The sequence below is a fragment of the Stegodyphus dumicola genome, chromosome 9 (assembly GCF_044657685.1).
Source record: "Stegodyphus dumicola isolate Sdum_Otavi_A_Nest chromosome 9, ASM4465768v1".
In the NCBI taxonomy this organism is placed as follows: domain Eukaryota; kingdom Metazoa; phylum Arthropoda; class Arachnida; order Araneae; family Eresidae; genus Stegodyphus; species Stegodyphus dumicola.
In genome coordinates, this window is record NC_140776.1 from 190,708,231 (window position 1) to 190,728,776 (window position 20,546).

Below are 20,546 nucleotides of genomic sequence, written 5' to 3' on the forward strand. Positions count from 1 at the left end.
AGTTAAGCTCATCGACACAACGTATATTTCAAGATGAGAACTCACACTCTGTCACATGGATTTTAAAAGTAGTACACATAAATACTTGTTTTATACTTTCCTAAACAAGTATAACGTTTAGTTAAAATAAAGTTGTATGAAACAAGTTTTGCGTACTTTGCAGAGAAATGCGCAAAACTTCATTTAATGAAAATAGGTTTGTGGTGGATCAAAAAGCAAAAATCAGTTAGGAAATGCGGATATATTTTAGGAGCATTAATATTTATGATTATTGTTATCTGCTTTATTTGCATCTTGAAAAACTGTTAATGCCTCGGAAATTAATGACCTCAGATTTCCAGTTTTTACGCTGCTTATAAATTAAGCAGTATCAATTTTTTTATCTATCTATCATTAATTTATTTAAGACAAAAATATAAAAAAAATAAATATAATGTATGGGAACATATATTAACGGAAGCTATTTATGTCTTAGAAAAGTTATGCAGTGGTTCTGAAATGAAAGATAGTAATGTACAAAGGGATTATATGAGTGAAAATCGCTTCATTTATTATTAAAACGTATTAAATAAATTTTTTAATTTGCGAAAATTATTGAAATATTGTAATAACGGGGGAGAATTCTTTTCTGAAATATTCCATTCGTTTGTGTGGTGAAAATAGCAATGTAATTCGCGTTCTTTCAAATGTTGAAATGCAACTTAAAACTATTAGGTCCAACGCTGCCATTGATATGCTTAATATTTTCAGTAATTAATTTATCGAAATTTACGAAGTAGTATATACTTTTAGTTGTGTGATACCATTTTTATTATCATTATTATATTATTATTGACGGTTTCACGTACTGAATGCTGTAGAAAGTAAATTAAAAGCAAAAGTAAAGTAAATTGTAAAATTTAATTTCAAATAACAATTAGAAAGGCGTTCTTGCCCTCCCGCTTATTAGTGTAAATAACAGAGAAAAAATCTATCTGCCTTTAACTTTGCCGTTTGGTAATGTCAATCGTACTTCTAAATCCAAACTTTTTCTGTCCCTAACCATGCCTCTTCGTGCGACTGCACAGGTTGCAAGTACTGTCGTTTATTACATTGTGAGAACTATACATTTAAACCTGCAATTTCTTCCTTATTTAATGATAGTAAGAGATTCAAGATATGAAAAAAATTAAACGCTACGGAATGACTTGCAAAGTTCATTCCAAATTAAGTATCAGAATCCTGCCTAGTTACTTCTCTGATTTATAATTTTCGAGTTGTGATTGCAAAAAGAGGAACATTTCCTTAAAGGGTGGGTCGCCTTTTTATTTGCGTACGCTCCGATCAAGTAGGAGACACCGAATTTACATACATTAATTTATTATTTACATTAATAATTTATCATTTATTTAATTATCCGTTTTAATTCTAAAAATAAAAATGAAAAGCAAAAGGGAATTTAAATTTTTTTTATTGAAACTCCAATTACGAACAATATATGTAAAAAATGAAAAGCAAAAGGGAAAAACATAAAAATAATAATTAATCTTCTTATTATATTTAATTATCCGTATATATGTAAGAAATGAAAAGCAAAAGGGAAAAAAACATATAAAAATAATAATTAATTACATTATTATTTATTTATAATTATCGGTTTTAATTCCCATTTAACATTATTATCGGTTTTAATTCGCATTTAACATTATTATCGGTTTTAATTCGCATTTAACATTATTATTTATTTATAATTATCGGTTTTAATACATATTTACCATTATTATTTATTTATAATTATCGGTTTTAATTCGCATTTATGCATTATTATTTATTTATAATTATCGGTTTTAATTCGCATTTAACATTATTATTTATTTATAATTATCGGTTTTAATTCGCATTTAACATTATTATTTATTTATAATTATCGGTTTTAATTCGTATTTACCATTATTATTTATTTATAATTATCGGTTTTAATTCGCATTAATTCGCATTTATGCATTATTATTTATTTATAATTATCGGTTTTAATTCGCATTTAACATTATTATTTATTTATAATTATCGGTTTTAATTCGCATTTAACATTATTATTTATTTATAATTATCGGTTTTAATTCGCATTTAACATTATTATTTATTTATAATTATCGGTTTTAATTCGCATTTAACACTATTATTTATTTACCTACGCTCCGATCAAGTAGGAGGAATGCTTTACTTTCAGTTTTGAATAAATTTATTACTATTTACTGCAGCTTCAAGGTGCTCTAAACATAATTTTCGAAGTAAAAACTTGATAGTTATGTTGATTATTAGACTTGCATGAAAAAATTAGTATTTGATCTAAAATACCTTAAATTATTTGAATTATATTTTACTAAATCATGTATTTTGATATAACTAGCTAGTTAAAAAAATTAAAATTGTAAATGTGCAGAAATGCTTATATAAAACCAAGAAATTGTTTATATTTTTGTTGCTTTTTCCCTTGTAAATTAATTATATATATATATATTACACTCTGGGGAGTCAGCACCCTGCTGAATTGTAGTAAACGGGACGTCCAATCTACTAGACCATCAAAGATGCAGATTTGGATTTTCTATTTCATAGTTATTGAAATCATAATGGTATGTTTGTTTAAATTAGTACTGTTTATGAATGTGATAAAAATAAATTCTGATAAGCTAAGAAATGATTTATTTTCTATTAATTATGAACTGTAAATAATGTAACCAATTTTCTTCATAGTATTTACTAAAAAATTTTTTGTTAAAAGGGAGGTAGTCTTATTTATACAATTCTTGCAGAGATACCAAGAAATAAAACATTTCAGGTATTTTCACTCAGTATATCTTGATGTGTAAAATCGTGTTGTTCAATGCCATATTACTTTTCCACAGGAAAGTAATTTTATTGATCTAACATCTGCATAAATCAAACTTTTTTAAGAATGATTACAGTTTCTAAGCTAACTTAAAATTTTCAGATTTAGAAAATGTATGTTTAATTTAGCATTAGTTTTCCATGGAATAGAAAAGGTTTTCAAAATGTTCAGTTATTAGAGGGAAATAATATAAATGAGATTGTCCTGATACAGTTTCAGCCGGAAATGAAACTGAATTTTCGGATAGTGAAGATTTCATTTAAGAATTTTAATAAAACTGATTAATGTAAATCCTCTGCATTTAAAAATTCTAATAAAACTGATTAATGTAAATCCTCTGCATTTAAGAATTCTAATAAAACTGATTAATGTAAATCCTATGATTCATGTAGGTATTCTTCTGTTATCAGGACCAGATTCAGAAATGTGTGTTTATATGCATGCATTTTTAAATGTAGGTGCTCGTGTGTGCATGTATATATTCTTTATGTATGTATGTGTATACTTTACACATATATGCGCATACATGCATATACACATGCTTACATATCTACAGTGGAACCCCGAGATATGAGTTTAATTCGTTCCAGCATTCAACTGGTATGGCGAATTTCTCGTATCTAGAAACAAGCTTCCCCATTGAAAATAATGGAAATTCAGTTAACCCGTTCCACACCCCAAAAAATATCAACATTTTAAAATCAAGTCAATTTTTCCTAATAAATAACACTGGTAAATAATATAACAATAGTTTAACTTTGTTACCAACATTTTAACTCCTTCTCATTAATCCACACCAACAACAGCTTCTCAACATCTAGGAGTACTTTTATAGTGCTTGGAAGAAACGATAATTCCTTTGGCTGCATCAGGTTTCTTAATTTCTTCCTGCTTCTTCAGAATAGTATAGATTTTCGATGTTGAAAGGCCGCAAGTCTTTGCCAATTCCGTCACCATGCTTATGTTTATCTATGATTTCTTTCTTGATATCAGCGGCCATGGCCTCCTTATTTTTCTTTGCAGCACTATCTGAGGCAACAATCTTCTTGCGAGGCATCTTGAAATAATTATTTTCACGTTAAATGTCAAAACAATTAACTTACAAGTGCACAAACACGTATAACTGTTCAAACTGTTCCTACCAAATGTTAGAGTCCCTAGTGTGGGATTAATACTCTCTATCTTAGTGCCCTCTATAACCTATGTTAGGGTTAACCTGTATAACCTACAAGGATTGCCAGTTTAGGCGAGATATCTAGGTAGTCATCATAATACGTACCTTACTTTTTATTATTTTTAAATTAAATTGAAAGTAATAAACTAGTTTTCAAGAATGAAGTTAAACTAGATTTGCATTCAACTCTGGTTTATTGTGTTAATGATGTTTTGCTGTAACAAATATGAATTTTTTGTTTAAGTATAATAATTTAAAATGTTTTTTCTAGAGAATGAAGTACTGCCACTAAGGTAAAGGTGCTAACTTGCAAGGTAATTTTCTATTCTACATTAACTCAATCTTTATGTCCTGTTACAGATATATTGGCAGAAATAATGAAAACCTGACATTCAAAAAGAAAAATAATAACGTTGAATGTAGTATATTAGATGGTTAACTGCGGTTTGGCAGCTCATTAATAATCTTACACATATTGAGTACGAATAACTTTGACAATTACCGGTATTTTCAATAGTATAAAATTAGGCAAGAAAGCAGCTTTAGCTTAGCACCGATTTTTAAGTACAACAACTCTCTTACCAATATTGGTTTGACGAAGGTAAAATATAATTGAATTTAATAAGTTGGAAATACTGTCTGTCTTTCCATGAGTTAAAAAATAATTTCAAATAAAATTTCTTTTTTCAGTTTTTCATGTTATTTGTTTAATGTTATTGTAATCTGATTTATCATATTTAGTCACATATTCCATCCCTCTTTGCACTATAGTATATAATTCAAAGGACTTATCAGTTTCAGCAATATTTTTTTTTACCAGTATACATTTTTACTATAACTCTGTTTCTAAATCATATCCTGAAAAATTAAGGAGTAAAGTACACAAAGAAGGAAAATATGCAAGTAAATAATGGCATTTAGTGTGGTTTATGTGTCTAATATTTGTACTAGATTGTAAAAGTTATAAAATTCTATTAGCTTTTTAAAATTATTCTTTTTTAAATTGAGATGCTTCTTTGCACCCAAATGGTTAAAGCCCTAGTGTGACTTTGGTACTTTGATCTAACTTCTATTCCTAATAAATAATCCATCTGCATACAGTTTACTCAATTTCTGCCATGTGTAAGGTAAACAATATTAGCTTTTTTTTAATATATCTTTTACAACTATTCCATCAGGTAAATTTCTTTCATATTTTGCCTTAATTGAGTCATCCTGCTAATTAAGAATTTAAAGTTAATATGTTAAGTTTTTGTGTGTATAATTCATTTTAAGTATGTGCAAGCAAATGCATACATTAACAGTTACGTAGAATTATGTTTTGGGTATCAAATTCAGAAATTTTGGGGCTGTTTTTAGAAGATTTATTAATGATTTATACTATATTAATATTGGTAAAAAAATTCTGTGGCTTTTATATGAGAGTATATATCTTAAAATAGCTGCATGATATGGTAGAGGTAAAAAGCTTCATGTGGATCATAAATTAATATTATGTGGGAATTTTTCATTTATTTAATAAAGAAAATATTCAAGCCACAGTTAAAAGTTTTTCACTGGATTATTTGCATACAAAGTTTGCAGCAAATATTTCCTGCAACAGAAGTGACAATTTTTAGTGCAACAGAAGTGACAAAATTTAGTTAGTGTAAGCAGTAACTCTATTTTGAGATGTTAAACAGGAAGGCAAATTTTTGAATTTAAATTGATTTTTGAAGGAAGACTTCATTTAGTCTTGCTATCATTCTACGTGGCTCTTAACTTTTTTATGGTATTTATAATTTTATTGTTATTCAGCTTTCTGTTTGCTTAGAATGCACATGAATGTAGACTTGAAATATTTTATATTGCAAACTGAGATGCCATTGTTATCATAAAGATTTTTGCTCTGATTTTGGAGGAATTTACTGATAATACTTTTGATTGCGTATTGGTTTCCGGTTTATTGAAATGTGTAAAATAGCCTGTTAATGCATATACGTATGTTAATGACATGTATATGTTTATGAAGTATTCTGTTATATGTATATAGTGTTGTGATTAGTTTTCTGCTTACTCTTTATTTAAGAAAAAGTTATCTGTAAGAAAACGAATATTCTTTACTATATGTAGGAGTAAAATTGAAAAGGCTAATGCAATATAATTAATACAAAATTAAGTAAGTCATGTACTTAAATACTAAAGACTTTCTCAACCTTGCAGTTCTAAACAAATCTTAAGTATTTTTTACTTGAAATTATAGGCATTGTGTAAGGTATATAATTGAAGCTTACTGTGTGATAGTATGAAATTAAATTTTTAATTACTGAAATGTAAATTTTTAAATATGAAATACTCAGTGCATTTTATATGCATCTTTTAATACTTCAACTATATTTAAAAACTGAAAACATCTGAAGTGTGAAATTATTACAGATTTTTCTTTTTCTTGTTTAGGAGCTGTTCTCAAAACATTGGGTGACAAAGAATTCACTTTTACAAAAATCGAGCAGGATATTAAAGACAGCGAACTATGGAAAAAATATGGCGAAGCTACATGAAGTCTATGTGGAATTTTATTATTGAAAAAAATATGCTCTTCAGATTTAATGTTAGTTTTTATTGTTTAACAGTAATTGCAGTTTTCGAATACCTGTAAAATAAACCTAATTCTTAAATTAATTTCATGTGTATTTCTTTTGCAAGTATTACAGTTCATAATACTTCAAACAACTTGAAATTTTAGACTTGTTAATTTATGTGGGATATGTTCATAATAAATTTATAATTTAAATAACTCATTGTCATCATATGAGCATAATCTAAAATGCACAGCATTTGACAACAAATTAATAAAAAATTAGCCAACTTCTAATTGCTTTCTTTTATCCAGTTACCTCTTTTTAAATCATTTAATACCATAAAGTTATTTGATGAAAAAAAAATAATTGGTATGTGCACATCAACATGTATATTTATAATGATGTTATAGAAAAAGTCACGAGATAAATATTTAAAAACTTAAATATTCCTAAACAAATTAACTTTTTAAAATTTTATCTGGTATATAAGATAAAATAAAGAACATATTTAGGTAATTTTGAATTTGCATAATTTTATGAACTTATTTATGAAATTAACAGATACATTGTAAAAGGGAACTTTTTAAAAATACCTCAGTAAAGCATTTCTTTTGTAGAGGTGAACTTTTAGTACTGATCTAATATATTTATAAGATTTTAAACTGAAAAAGACAACAATAATAGATTACAATACATTGCAAGATTGACTGATAAATGCAAAATTTTTACATATCATAATTATGTGTGTAATTAAAACAGAAGTTACTCGATTAACTTGCATGCAAATTAATATTTTCTTTAACATGTTTGGGATAAACTGAATTTTCATAAATAAATATGTATAGATTTGTGTATTATCTGAAGATATGAATGAAATATTTGTGACATTAAACATTCATCTTCAAGGAAATTAACAAAGTCAACTTGGTAAACTATTGGAAAAGGTAAGTTTTCTACAATTTCCTGGTCTATATTTAACAATTTTAAAATTTAGCACACTCATTCAAATAATCTAAACGTATGATGTTTTCTTTTGTGCTACATTCGTTTACTGAATTTGTTAATTAACTATATTGTACTTTAGATAGAAATTAACGTAGATATTCCCTGTATTTTACGGTACAAAAACTTATATATTTGATAATAATTGACCTAAATCTTCCCTGTTTTCTTTGCATATACGAATGACTTTGGTAAAAATTTAGTCCGATGTCTTCTCCTCTTTACTGTGTATAAGTGCACATTTTTGGTAAAAAATTTGCATAAATCTCCAATTACCTATTTACTGCATTTTTCGTAAAATGTGCTTATTTTAATCTCTTATTTTTTTATATAAATCTATGCAAAAATGTTCTGCATATTATGATTAAAAGATAAAATTAATATCAAATTTTTACATATCCACCTTTTAGGTATGTACAGCAATATGGAATATATATAACTGGAAAATTTAAATGCAAAAAAATTAATTTCTATTCAAAAATTACATAACACTAAAAGGCTGAAAATCACTTTTAATATTTCATTTTAAAGTGACTACAAAATATGCAATAAATTTTGTAAACCTGAGTTCTATGTTTTAAATCAATTAATGCTATTGTTCATTTACATGGCATAAGAAAATGTCCTTCAGAAAAGCAAATAATTTATTTAAAGTGTTATTTAGTAAACAACTGTTTGCTACAGTTTTTTACTAAATTTAAAATTATGAAATTACGGGGAATATCTACCTTAATTTTTACCTAATATATACGTTTATATACAGTAAAAAATCGGGGAAATTTACGTAAATTTTTACTAAATATATACGCATACGTGAAGCAAAAATTTGAGATTTACGTATATGCGATAAATATACGTAAATTTTTACTAAAAATATACGTAAATCCCTGAAATTTACGTATATTATACGTAAAAGTTGCGAATGAACAGTAGTCTCTCGCGTAAATATACCTAAATTTTACGTAAAAGTTACGTATAGTAAAACGTAAAAATATACGTAAATATTTAGTAATTGCCACTGGACACTTTTTATGATATTTTTACCTTCAACTTGAACGTTTTTTATACGAAAGGCCATTCGTAAATTGCACGTATTTTTCTCGTGCAATTTACGAATGCATGCTGCCTGGGTAGAAGTCAGTAAACATAAAATTTCGTAATAATGAACTTGTATAATGAGGAGTGTCACAGAATTTCCATCAGGACTTTGGTTTTTCCCAATAGAACCTTCAGAACAACCAGAACTTCGGTTTTCTCTATGAGAAATAGATTACAAGCCGTTATGAGTGCAAAAGGTATAAACACAAAATATTAAATTTTGTTTCCTCATTTTGTTGTATGATCTTTGGCAATACATTTTTGAATGCAAATGAACGATGGCATTAATTGATTTAAAACACAGAATTGATGTTTACTAAATTTATTGCATATTTTGTAGTCACTTTGAAATGAAATATTAAAAGTCATTTTCAGCCTTTAAGTGTTACGTAATTTTTTAATAGAAATTTATTTATTTATTTATTTTTTTTTGCATTTACTAGTGCATTAATTTTCCAGTTATATATATTCCGTATAGCTGTACATAACTAAAAGGCAGATATGTAAGAATTTGATATAAAAATTTTACCTTTTAATCATAGCATACAGAAAATTTTTGCCTAGATTTATATAAAAAATATGAGATTAAAATAAGTACATTTTATGAAAAATGCAGTGAAAAGGTAATTCGAGATTTATGCAAATTTTTTACCAAAAAATGTGCATTTATACAGAGTAAAGTGGAGAATACATCGGATTAAATTTTTACCAGTCATTCGCATATGCAAAGAAAACGGAAGATTTAGGTCAATTACTATCAAATATATGCGTTTTTGTACCGTAAATTACGGGAAATATGTACGTTAATTTCTATCAAATATATACGTTTTTGTACCGTAAAATACGGGGAATATCTACCTTAATTTTTACCTAATATATACGTTTATATACAGTAAAAAATCGGGGAAATTTACGTATATTTTTACTAAATATATACGCATACGTGAAGCAAAAATTTGAGATTTACGTATATGCGATAAATATACGTAAATTTTTACTAAAAATATACGTAAATCCCTGAAATTTACGTATATTATACGTAAAAGATGCGAATGAACAGTAGTCTCTCGCGTAAATATACCTAAATTTTACGTAAAAGTTACGTATAGTAAAACGTAAAAATATACGTAAATATTTAGTAATTGCCACTGGACACTTTTTATGATATTTTTACGTTCAACTTGAACGTTTTTTATACGAAAGGCCATTCGTAAATTGCACGTATTTTTCTCGTGCAATTTACGAATGCATGCTGCCTGGGTAGAAGTCAGTAAACATAAAATTTCGTAATAGTGAACTTGTATAATGAGGAGTGTCACAGAATTTCCATCAGGACTTTGCTTTTTCCCAATAGAACCTTCAGAACAACCAGAACTTCGGTTTTCTCAATGAGAAATAGAATACAAGCCGTTATGAGTGCAAAAGGTATAAACACAAAATATTAAATTTTGTTTCCTCATTTTGTTGTATGATCTTTGGCAATACATTTTTGACTTCCAAATTTACGATTTTGTTGTATATTTTGTGAAAGGCATATTAAAACGAAAGTTTTATTAGATTTGCATGTTTATTATCTCTTGTGTTCGTTATGACCAGATAAAATTATCAAGCATTTCCTTTATTGCGAAGGGGAAAAAGTATTTGGGGCAATTTTTTCCCACCTTAGTTGGGGCAATTTTTCCCCACGCCAGTTGGGGAATTTTTTTCCCACCCCATTTGGGGCAATTTTTTTCCCACCGCAGTTGGGGCAATTTTTTCCCACCCCAGTTGGGGCAATTTTTTTCCCACCCCAGTTGGGGCAATTTTTCCCACACTAGTTGGGGCAATTTTTCCCCACCCTAGTTGGGGCAATTTTTTTCCCACCCCAGTTGTGGCAATTTTTTCCTACCCCAGTTGTGGCAATTTTTTCCCACGTGAGTTGGATCAAATTTTTTCCCACCCTAGTTGGGGCAATTTTTTTCCCACCCCAGTTGTGGCAATTTTTTCCCACATGAGTTGGATCAAATTTTTTCCCAACCCAGTTGGGGCAATTTTTTTACCATTCCCAATCCTGTTGGGGCAATTTTTTGGCTAATCTTAAGAATATGGTAACAGGTAGTTTGGCTATATTTTGGTAAGGCGATAAAGTTTACTAGCTAGGAGTTTAGCAATAATCTGAGGATTACACAGTTCGAATCACAGATTATTTTGTCTCAGAGAAATGAAAGATCATGAGACATGTAACGTGACTTTTTCCGGAAAATTCCGGTCGTGATTTTTTAGCTAATAATACTTAGAAACAATTTTGCTGCTAAAGTGCAGGATCGCCGACTGATTTGTTTGGCGCTTTTTACAAGAGTAAGAAGAATTGGATTTTTGTCAATTTTCTTTGACGTTTTAAGTGAAAATAGGTCGATAGATAAAGTCAAGTGTGTGCGCAATGCCATTTTTGTGCGATTCTGGGATGTTTTTTTAAGTGAAATTAGGTCGACGTGTACATGGATACTGTGTATGTGCAATTCTTAAATACGCGGCAAGCAGTTTGCTATTCTTCACTATCTCCCAATTTCGCACCTAATCTTCGTCATGATTGAGCATTTTTGTTCCATAAAAGTTCTAGTATAAGCGTAATTCGGCTAGTAGATTGTTGGAAAAAAATGTTGAGTTAAAAAAAATGCCTTTACTTCGTGAAAACAAAATGGCGTCAAAAAAACTAGAAAATTGCTGTAGCAGGGTTGGTCGCAAAATTTTCGCCAAAAAATCGCCAAGTTACCATAATGTAAAGATTCACCAAGAATACAACTGGACGTGAGAAGTGTTAGAACTGTTAGAAGTGTTGTCAAAAAGTTCAAAGGGACATTGTCGTCAGAAAATAAAATTAAAAGTGGACTACTTCCAAATGTTTTCTACAAGGGAAAACTTTGCATTATCAAAGAGGTTAAGAAATAAATTTCTTCATTATATGCAGTTGGCCAAAGATTTTGCTAATACTTCACATCAAACTTTTAGTGTACAGACTCTACGGAATGGCTGACATGGAGGAAGTTATTACGTAAAGGCAGCTAGAAAGAAACCTTTCATTTCAGAAATAAATAGGAGAAAGTGATTAGATTTTGTTAAACCTCATTCATGTTAATTTATCAGACGAATTTTGGATGGTGACCCTAAAGGTATTTAAATTTACCGGTTCCACAGTCGCCTTCCAACCGTACTACCGGGTCTGTCACCCTCAATGTCTCCGTATCAGGCGGGAGGTGGTTTAACAGACTAAAGTGCCCAGGAAGAGCTTAGAAATGTAACGATACACCGCCCCCTCGTCCCACACTTACGGGCGACGGATCAAAAAGTTGCTCTCATTTCTCACGTCTGAACGGGTCAACGGGGGTCACCACTCCCCGCGAACCGAGACCACCATGAGGTGTGGTCCTATAATCTTGGCCGCTCTACCGGTCGTTTGCGCCCCTACCAGTACTACCGGGCAGACCACTAAGCAGAAGGTTTGACATGGAATACCAGAGTCGTAGTCTAATAGCCACCACATTACCGCTACCAATACCATGGCTCGCAAGCGACGCCACCTGCCCAGTGGCCTATAGCCTTTCCCCCCTTTGGTCCAACCGTACAAACAGTCTTCCCTCAGGGGTTCTGGAACCGCCAAGTTCAAAAATGATATACCCCCGTGGCCGAGACTGCCTAGGTACAGATCCTAGCCAGTAGCTTCGCAGAGTTCTCTACGTCGACCCCCGGGGGGGACCCTAAAGGTATAGTGAACTTAACCTGGCAATCGTTACTCGCGAGTTAAAGATACCACCTGAATCGTCCGACATAAATTCAATTTAAAATTTATGGCACAAATTGGACCTAGAAGTCAGTAATCATAAATTTCGTAATAATGAACTTGTATAATGAGGAGTGGTACTCCTGCACGAGTGTCACAGAATTTCCATCAGGACTTTGGTTTTTTCCCAATAGAACCTTCTCAACAACCAGAACTTCGGTTTTCTCTATGAGAAATAGATTACGAGCCGTTATGAGTGCAAAAGGTATAAACACAAAATATTAAATTTTGTTTCCTCATTTTTGACATCCAAATTTACGATTTTGTTGTATATTTTGTGAAAGGCATATTAAAACGAAAGTTTTACTAGATTTGCATGTTTATTATCTCTTGTGTTCGTTATGACCAGCTAAAATTATCAAGCATTTCTTTTATTGCGAAGGGGGAAAAGTATTTGGGGCAATTTTTTCCCAACCCAGTTGGGTCTATTTTTTCCCACCCTAGTTGGGGCAATTTTTTCCCACCCCATTTGGGGCAATTCTTTCCCACCCCATTTGGGGCTATTTTTCCCACCCTAGTCGGGTTTTTTTCCCACCCTAGTTGGGGCAATTTTTTCCCCAACCCAGTTGGGGCAATTTTTTCCCACCCTATTTGGGGCAATTTTTTTCCCACCGCAGTTGTGGCAATTTTTCCCACGTGAGTTGGATCAATTTTTTCCCACCCCAGTTGGGTCAATTTTTTCCCACCCCAGTTGGGGCAATTTTTTTCCCATTCCCAATCCTGTTGGGGCAATTTTTGGCTAATCTTAAGAATATGGTAACAGGTAGTTTGGCTATATTTTGGTAAGGCGATAAAGCTTACTAGCTAGGAGTTTAGCAATAATCTGAGGATTACACAGTTCGAATCACAGATTATTTTGTCTCAGAGAAATGAAAGATCATGAGACATGTAACGTGACTTTTTCCGGAAAATTCCGGTCGTGATTTTTTAGCTAATAATACTTAGAATCAATTTTGCTGCTAAAGTGCAGGATCGCCCACTTATTTGTTTGGCGCTTTTTACAAGAGTAAGAATTGGATTTTTGTCAATTTTCTTTGACTTTTTAAGTGAAAATAGGTCGATAGATAAAGTCAAGTGTGTGCGCAATGCCATTTTTGTGCGATTCTGGGATTTTTTTAAGTGAAAATAGGTCGACGTGTACATGAATACTGTGTACGTGCAATTCTTAAATACGCGGCAAGCAGTTTGCTATTCTTCACTATCTCTCAATTTCGCACCTAATCTTCGTCATGATTAAGCATTTTTGTTCCATAAAAGTTCTAGTATAAGCGTAATTCGGCTAGTAGATTGTTGGACAAAAATGTTGAGTTAAAAAAAATGCCTTTACTTCGTGAAAACAAAATGGCGTCAAAAAACTAGAAGGTTGCTGTAGCAGGGTTGGTCGCCAAATTTTCGCCAAAAAATCGCCAAGTTACCATAATGTAAAGATTCACCAAGAATACAACTGGACGTGAGAAGTGTTACAACTGTTAGAAGTGTTGTCAAAAAGTTCAAAGAGACATTATCGACAGAAAATAAAATTAAAAGTGGACGACTTCCAAATGTTTTCTCCAAGTGAAAACGTTACATTATCAAAGAAGTTAAGAAATTAATTTCTTCATTATATGCAGTTGGCCAAAGATGTTGCTAATACTTCACATCACACTTTTAGTGTACAGACTCTACGGAATGGCTGACATGGAGGAAGTTATTACGTAAGGGCAGCTAGAAAGAAACCTTTCATTTCAGAAATAAATAGGAGAAAGTGATTAGATTTTGTTAAACCTCATTCATGTTAATTTATCAGACGAATTTTGGATGGTGACCCTAAAGGTATTTAAATTTACCGGTTCCACAGTCGCCTTCCAACCGTACTACCGGGTCTGTCACCCTCAATGTCTCCGTATCAGGCGGGAGGTGGTTTAACAGACTAAAGTGCCCAGGAAGAGCTTAGAAATGTAATGATACACCGCCCCCTCGTCCCACACTTACGGGCGACGGATGAAAAAGTTGCTCTCATTTCTCACGTCTGAACGGGTCAACGGGGGTCACCACTCCCCGCGAACCGAGACCACCATGAGGTGTGGTCCTATAATCTTGGCCGCTCTACCGGTTGTTTGCGCCCCTACCAGTACTACCGGGCAGTCCACTAAGCAGAAGGTTTGACATGGAATACCAGAGTCGTAGTCGAATAGCCACCACATTACCGCTACCAATACCATGGCTCCCAAGCGACGCCACCTGCCCAGTGGCCTATAGCCTTTCCCCCCTTTGGTCCAACCGTACAAACAGTCTTCCCTCAGGGGTTCTGGAACCGCCAAGTTCAAAAATGATATACCCCCGTGGCCGAGACTGCCTAGGTACAGATCCTAGCCAGTAGCTTCGCAGAGTTCTTTACGTCGACCCCCGGGGGGACCCTAAAGGTATAGTGAACTTAACCTGACAATCGTTACTCGCGAGTTAAAGATACCACCTGAATCGTCCGACATAAATTCTATTTAAAATTTATGGCACAAATTGGACCTAGAAGTCAGTAATCATAAATTTCGTAATAATGAACTTGTATAATGAGGAGTGGTACTCCTGCACGAGTGTCACAGAATTTCCATCAGGAATTTGGTTTTTTCCCAATAGAACCTTCTCAACAAGCAGAACTTCGGTTTTCTCTATGAGAAAGTTATGAGAGCAAAAGGTATAAACACAAAATATTAAATTTTGTTTCCTCATTTTGTTGTATGATCTTTGGCAATAGATTTTTGACATCCAAATTTACGATTTTGTTGTATATTTTGTGAAAGGCATATTAAAACGAAAGTTTGACTAGATTTGCATGTTTATTATCTCTTGTGTTCCTTATGACCAGCTAAAATTATGAAGCATTTCCTTTATTGCGAAGGGGGAAAAGTAGTTGTGGCAATTTTTTTCCCACCTTAGTTGGGGCAATTTTTTTCCCACCCCAGTTGGGGCTATTTTTTCCCACCCTAGTTGGGGCAATTTTTTCCCAGCCTTGTTGTGGCAATTTTTCCCAACCCATTTGGGGCAATTTTTTCCCACCCCAGTTGGGGCTATTTTTTCCCACCCTAGTTGGGGCAATTTTTCCCATCCGAGTTGGGGCGATTTTTTCCCACCCCGGCTAGGGCTATTTTTTCCCACCCCAGTTGGGGAAATTTTTTCCCACCCCATTTGGGGCAATTTTTCCCCACCCCAGTTGGGGCAATTTTTTCCCACCCTAGTTGGGGCAATTTTTTCCCAGCCCAGTTAGGACAATTTTTTTCCACCTTATTTGGGGCATTTTTTCCCACCCTAGTTGGGGCAATATTTTTCCCACCCCAGTTGTGGCAATTTTTTCCCACGTCAGTTGGATAAAATTTTTTCCCAACCCAGTTGGGTCAATTTTTCCCACCCCAGTTGGGGCAATTTTTTTACCATTCCCAATCCTGTTGGGGCAATTTTTTGGCTAATCTTAAGAATATGGTAACAGGTAGTTTGGCTATATTTTGGTAAGGCGATAAAGCTTACTAGCTAGGAGGTTAGCAATAATCTGAGGATTACACAGTTCGAATCACAAATTATTTTGTCTCAGAGAAATGAAATATCATGAGACATGTAACGTGACTTTTTCCGGAAAATTCCGGTCGTGATTTCTTAGCTAATAATACTTAGAAACAATTTTGCTGCTAAAGTGCAGGATCGCCCACTTATTTGTTGTGGCACTTTTTACAAGAGTAAGAAGAGTTGGATTTTTGACAATTTTCTTTGACTTTTTAAGTGAAAATAGGTCGATAGATAAAGTGTGTGCGCAATGCCATTTTTGTGCGATTCTGGGTTTTTTTAGTGAAAATAGGTCGACGTAAACATGGATACTGTGTATAAATACGCGGCAAGCAGTTTGCTATTCTTCACTATCTCCCAATTTCGCACCTAATCTTCGTCATGATTAAGCATTTTTGTTCCATAAAAGTTCTAGTATAAGCGTAATTCGGCTAGTAGATTGTTGGAAAAAATGTTGAGTTAAAAAAATTGGCTTTACTTCGTGAAAACAAAATGGCGTCAAAAAACTAGAAGGTTGCTGTAGTAGGGTTGGTCGCCAAATTTTCGCCAAAAAATCGCCAAGTGACCATAATGTAAAGATTCACCAAGAATACAACTGGACGTGAAAAGTGTTAGAACTGTTAGAAGTGTTGTCAAAAAGTTAAAAGAGACATTCTCGACAGAAAATAAAACTAAAAGTGGACGACTTCCAAATGTTTTCTACAAGGGAAAACTTTGCATTATCAAAGAGGTTAAGAAATAAATTTCTTCATTATATGCAGTTGGCCAAAGATGTTGCTAATACTTCACATCAAACTTTTAGTGTACAGACTCTACGGAATGGCTGACATGGAGGAAGTTATTACGTAAGGGCAGCTAGAAAGAAACCTTTCATTTCAGAAATAAATAGGAGAAAGTGATTAGATTTTGTTAAACCTCATTCATGTTAATTTATCAGACGAATTTTGGATGGTGACCGTAAAGGTATTTAAATTTACCGGTTCCACAGTCACCTTCCAACCGTACTACCGGGTCTGTCACCCTCAATGTCTCCGTATCAGGCGGGAGGTGGATTAACAGACTAAAGTGCCCAGGAAGAGCTTAGAAATGTAACGATACACCGCCCCCTCGTCCCAAACTTACGGGCGACGGATCAAAAAGTTGCTCTCATTCCTCACGTCTGAACGGGTCAACGGGGGTCACCACTCCCCGCGAACCGAGACCACCATGAGGTGTGGTCCTATAATCTTGGCCGCTCTACCGGTCGTTTGCGCCCCTACCAGTACTACCGGGCAGTCCACTAAGCAGAAGGTTTGACATGGAATACCAGAGTCGTAGTCGAATAGCCACCACATTACCGCTACCAATACCATGGCTCGCAAGCGACGCCACCTGCCCAGTGGCCTATAGCCTTTCCCCCCTTTGGTCCAACCGTACAAACAGTCTTCCCTCAGGGGTTCTGGAACCGCCAAGTTCAAAAATGATATACCCCCGTGGCCGAGACTGCCTAGGTACAGATCCTAGCCAGTAGTTTCGCAGAGTTCTCTACGTCGACCCCCGGGGGGGACCCTAAATGTATAGTGAACTTAACCTGGCAATCGTTACTCGCGAGTTAAAGATACCACCTGAATCGTCCGACATAAATTCAATTTAAAATTTATGGCACAAATTGGACCTAGAAGTCAGTAATCATAAATTTCGTAATAATGAACTTGTATAATTGAGTGGTACTCCTGCACGAGTGTCACAGAATTTCCATCAGGACTTTGGTTTTTTCCCAACAGAACCTTCTCAACAAGCAGATCTTCGGTTTTCTCTATGAGAAAGTTATGAGTGCAAAAGGTATAAACACAAAATATTAAATTTTGTTTCCTAATTTTTTTGTATGATCTTTGGCAATACATTTTTGACATCCAAATTTACGATTTTGATGTATATTTTGTGAAAGGCATATTAAAACGAAAGTTTTACTAGATTTGCATGTTTATTATCTCTTGTGTTCCTTATGACCAGCTAAAATTATGAAGCATTTCCTTTATTGCGAAAGGGGAAAAGTAGTTGTGGCAATTTTTTTCCCACCTTAGTTGGGGCAATTTTTTCACACCCCAGTTGGGGCTATTTTTTTCCCCACCCTATTTGGGGCAATTTTTTTCCCACCCTTGTTGTGGTAATTTTTTCCCACCCCATTTTGGGCAATTTTTTCCCACCCCAGTTGGGGCTATTTTTTCCCACCCTAGTTGGGGCAATTTTTTTCCCACCCCAGTTAAGGCAATTTTTCCCACCCCGGTTAGGGCAATTTTTTCCCACCCCAGTTGGGGAAATTTTTTTCCCACCCCATTTGCGGCAATTTTTTCCCCACCCCAGTTGGGCCTATTTTTTTCCACCTTATTTGGGGCAATTTTTTCCCACCCTAGTTGGGGCAATTTTTTCCCACCCCAGTTGGGGAAATTTTTTTCCCACCCCATTTGGGACAATTTTTTCCCACCCCAGTTGGGCCTCTTTTTTCCCACCCCAGTTGGGGCAATTTTTTCCCACCCTAGTTGGGGCAATTTTTTCCCACCCTAGTTGGGGCAATTTTTTTCCCACCCCAGTTGTGGCAATTTTTTCCCACATGAGTTGGATCAAATTTTTTCCCAACCCAGTTGGGGCAATTTTTTTACCATTCCCAATCCTGTTGGGGCAATTTTTTGGCTAATCTTAAGAATATGGTAACAGGTAGTTTGGCTATATTTTGGTAAGGCGATAAAGCTTACTAGCTAGGAGGTTAGCAATAATCTGAGGATTACACAGTTCGAATCACAAATTATTTTGTCTCAGAGAAATGAAATATCATGAGACATGTAACGTGACTTTTTCCGGAAAATTCCGGTCGTGATTTTTTAGCTAATAATACTTAGAAACAATTTTGCTGCTAAAGTGCAGGATCGCCCACTTATTTGTTTGGCACTTTTTACAAGAGTAAGAAGAGTTGGATTTTTGTCAATTTTCTTTGACTTTTTAAGTGAAAATAGGTCGATAGATAAAGTCAAGTGTGTGCGCAATGCCATTTTTGTGCGATTCTGGGTTTTTTAAGTGAAAATAGGTCGACGTGTACATGGATACTGTGTATGTGCAAATCTTAAATACGCGGCAAGCAGTTTCCGATTCTTCACTATCTCCCAATTTCGCACCTAATCTTCGTCATGATTAAGCATTTTTGTTCCATAAAAGTTCTAGTATAAGCGTAATTCGGCTAGTAGATTGTTGGAAAAAAGTGTTGAGTTAAAAAAAATGCCTTTACTTCGTGAAAACAAAATGGCGTCAAAAAACTAGAAAATTGCTGTAGCAGGGTTGGTAGCAAAATTTTCGCTAAAAAATCGCCAAGTTACCATAATGTAAAGATTCAACAAGAATACAACTGGACGTGAGAAGTGTTAGAACTGTTAGAAGTGTTGTCAAAAAGTTCAAAGAGACATTATCGACAGAAAATAAAATTAAAAGTGGACGACTTCCAAATGTTTTCTACAAGGGTTTGCATTATCAAAGAGGTTAAGAAATAAATTTCTTCATTATAATGCAGTTGGCCAAAGATGTTGCTAATACTTCACATCAAACTTTTAGTGTACAGACTCTACGGAATCGCTGACATGGAGGAAGTTATTACGTAAGGGCAGCTAGAAAAAAACCTTTCATTTCAGAAATAAATAGGAGAAAGTAATTAGATTTTGTTAAACCTCATTCATGTTAATTTATCAGACGAATTTTGGATGGTGACTCTAAAGGTATAGTGAACTTCACCTGGCAATCGTTACTCGCGAGTTAAAGATACCACCTGAATCGTCCGACATAAATTCAATCTAAAATTTATGGCACAAATTGGACCTAGAAGTCAGTAAACATAAAATTTCCTAATAATGAACTTGTATAATGAGGACTGGAACTCCTGGACGAGTGTCACAGAATTTCCATCAGGAATTTGGTTTTTCCAAATAGAACCTTCTCAACAACCAGAACTTCTGTTTTCTCTATGAGAAATAGATTACAAGCCGTTATGAGTGCAAAAGGTTTAAACACAAAATGTTAAATTTTGTTTCCTCATTTTGTTGTATGATCTTTGGCAATATATTTTTGACATCCAAATTTACGATTTTGTTGTATATTTTATGAAAGGCATATTAAAACGAAAGTTTTATTAGATTTGCATGTTTATTACCTCTTGTGTTCCTTATGACCAGCTAAAATTATGAAGCATTTCCTTTATTGCGAAGGGGGAAATGTAGTTGGGGCAATTTTTTCCCACCTTTCTTGGGCAATTTTCCCCACCCCAGTTGGGGCAATTTTTCCCCACCTTAGTTGGGCAATTTTTCCCACCCTAGTTGGGGCAATTTTTTTCCCACCTTAGTTGGGGCAATTTTTTCTCACCTCAGTTGGAGCAATTCTTTTCCCACCTTAGTTGAGGCAATTTTTCCCCACCCCTGTTGGGACAATTTTTTCCCATTCCCACTCCAGTTGGGGCAATTTTTTGGCTAATCT

General features: G+C 33.5%; 1 long non-coding RNA gene across 2 annotated transcripts; it reads left to right on the top strand.

Moving 5' to 3' along the window:
* The first annotated feature begins 1,895 nt into the window (after nucleotides 1-1,895).
* On the top strand, nucleotides 1,896-6,707 carry LOC146995599 (uncharacterized). Of its 2 annotated transcripts, XR_015043179.1 has the most exons (3): nucleotides 1,896-2,615; nucleotides 4,318-4,360; nucleotides 6,483-6,707. It is a non-coding gene; the product is annotated as an uncharacterized LOC146995599 (long non-coding RNA). The 2 variants fall into 2 exon arrangements; XR_015043178.1 differs by lacking the exon at nucleotides 1,896-2,615 and having other exon boundaries at nucleotides 2,622-4,360.
* The last annotated feature ends 13,839 nt before the right edge of the window (nucleotides 6,708-20,546 follow it).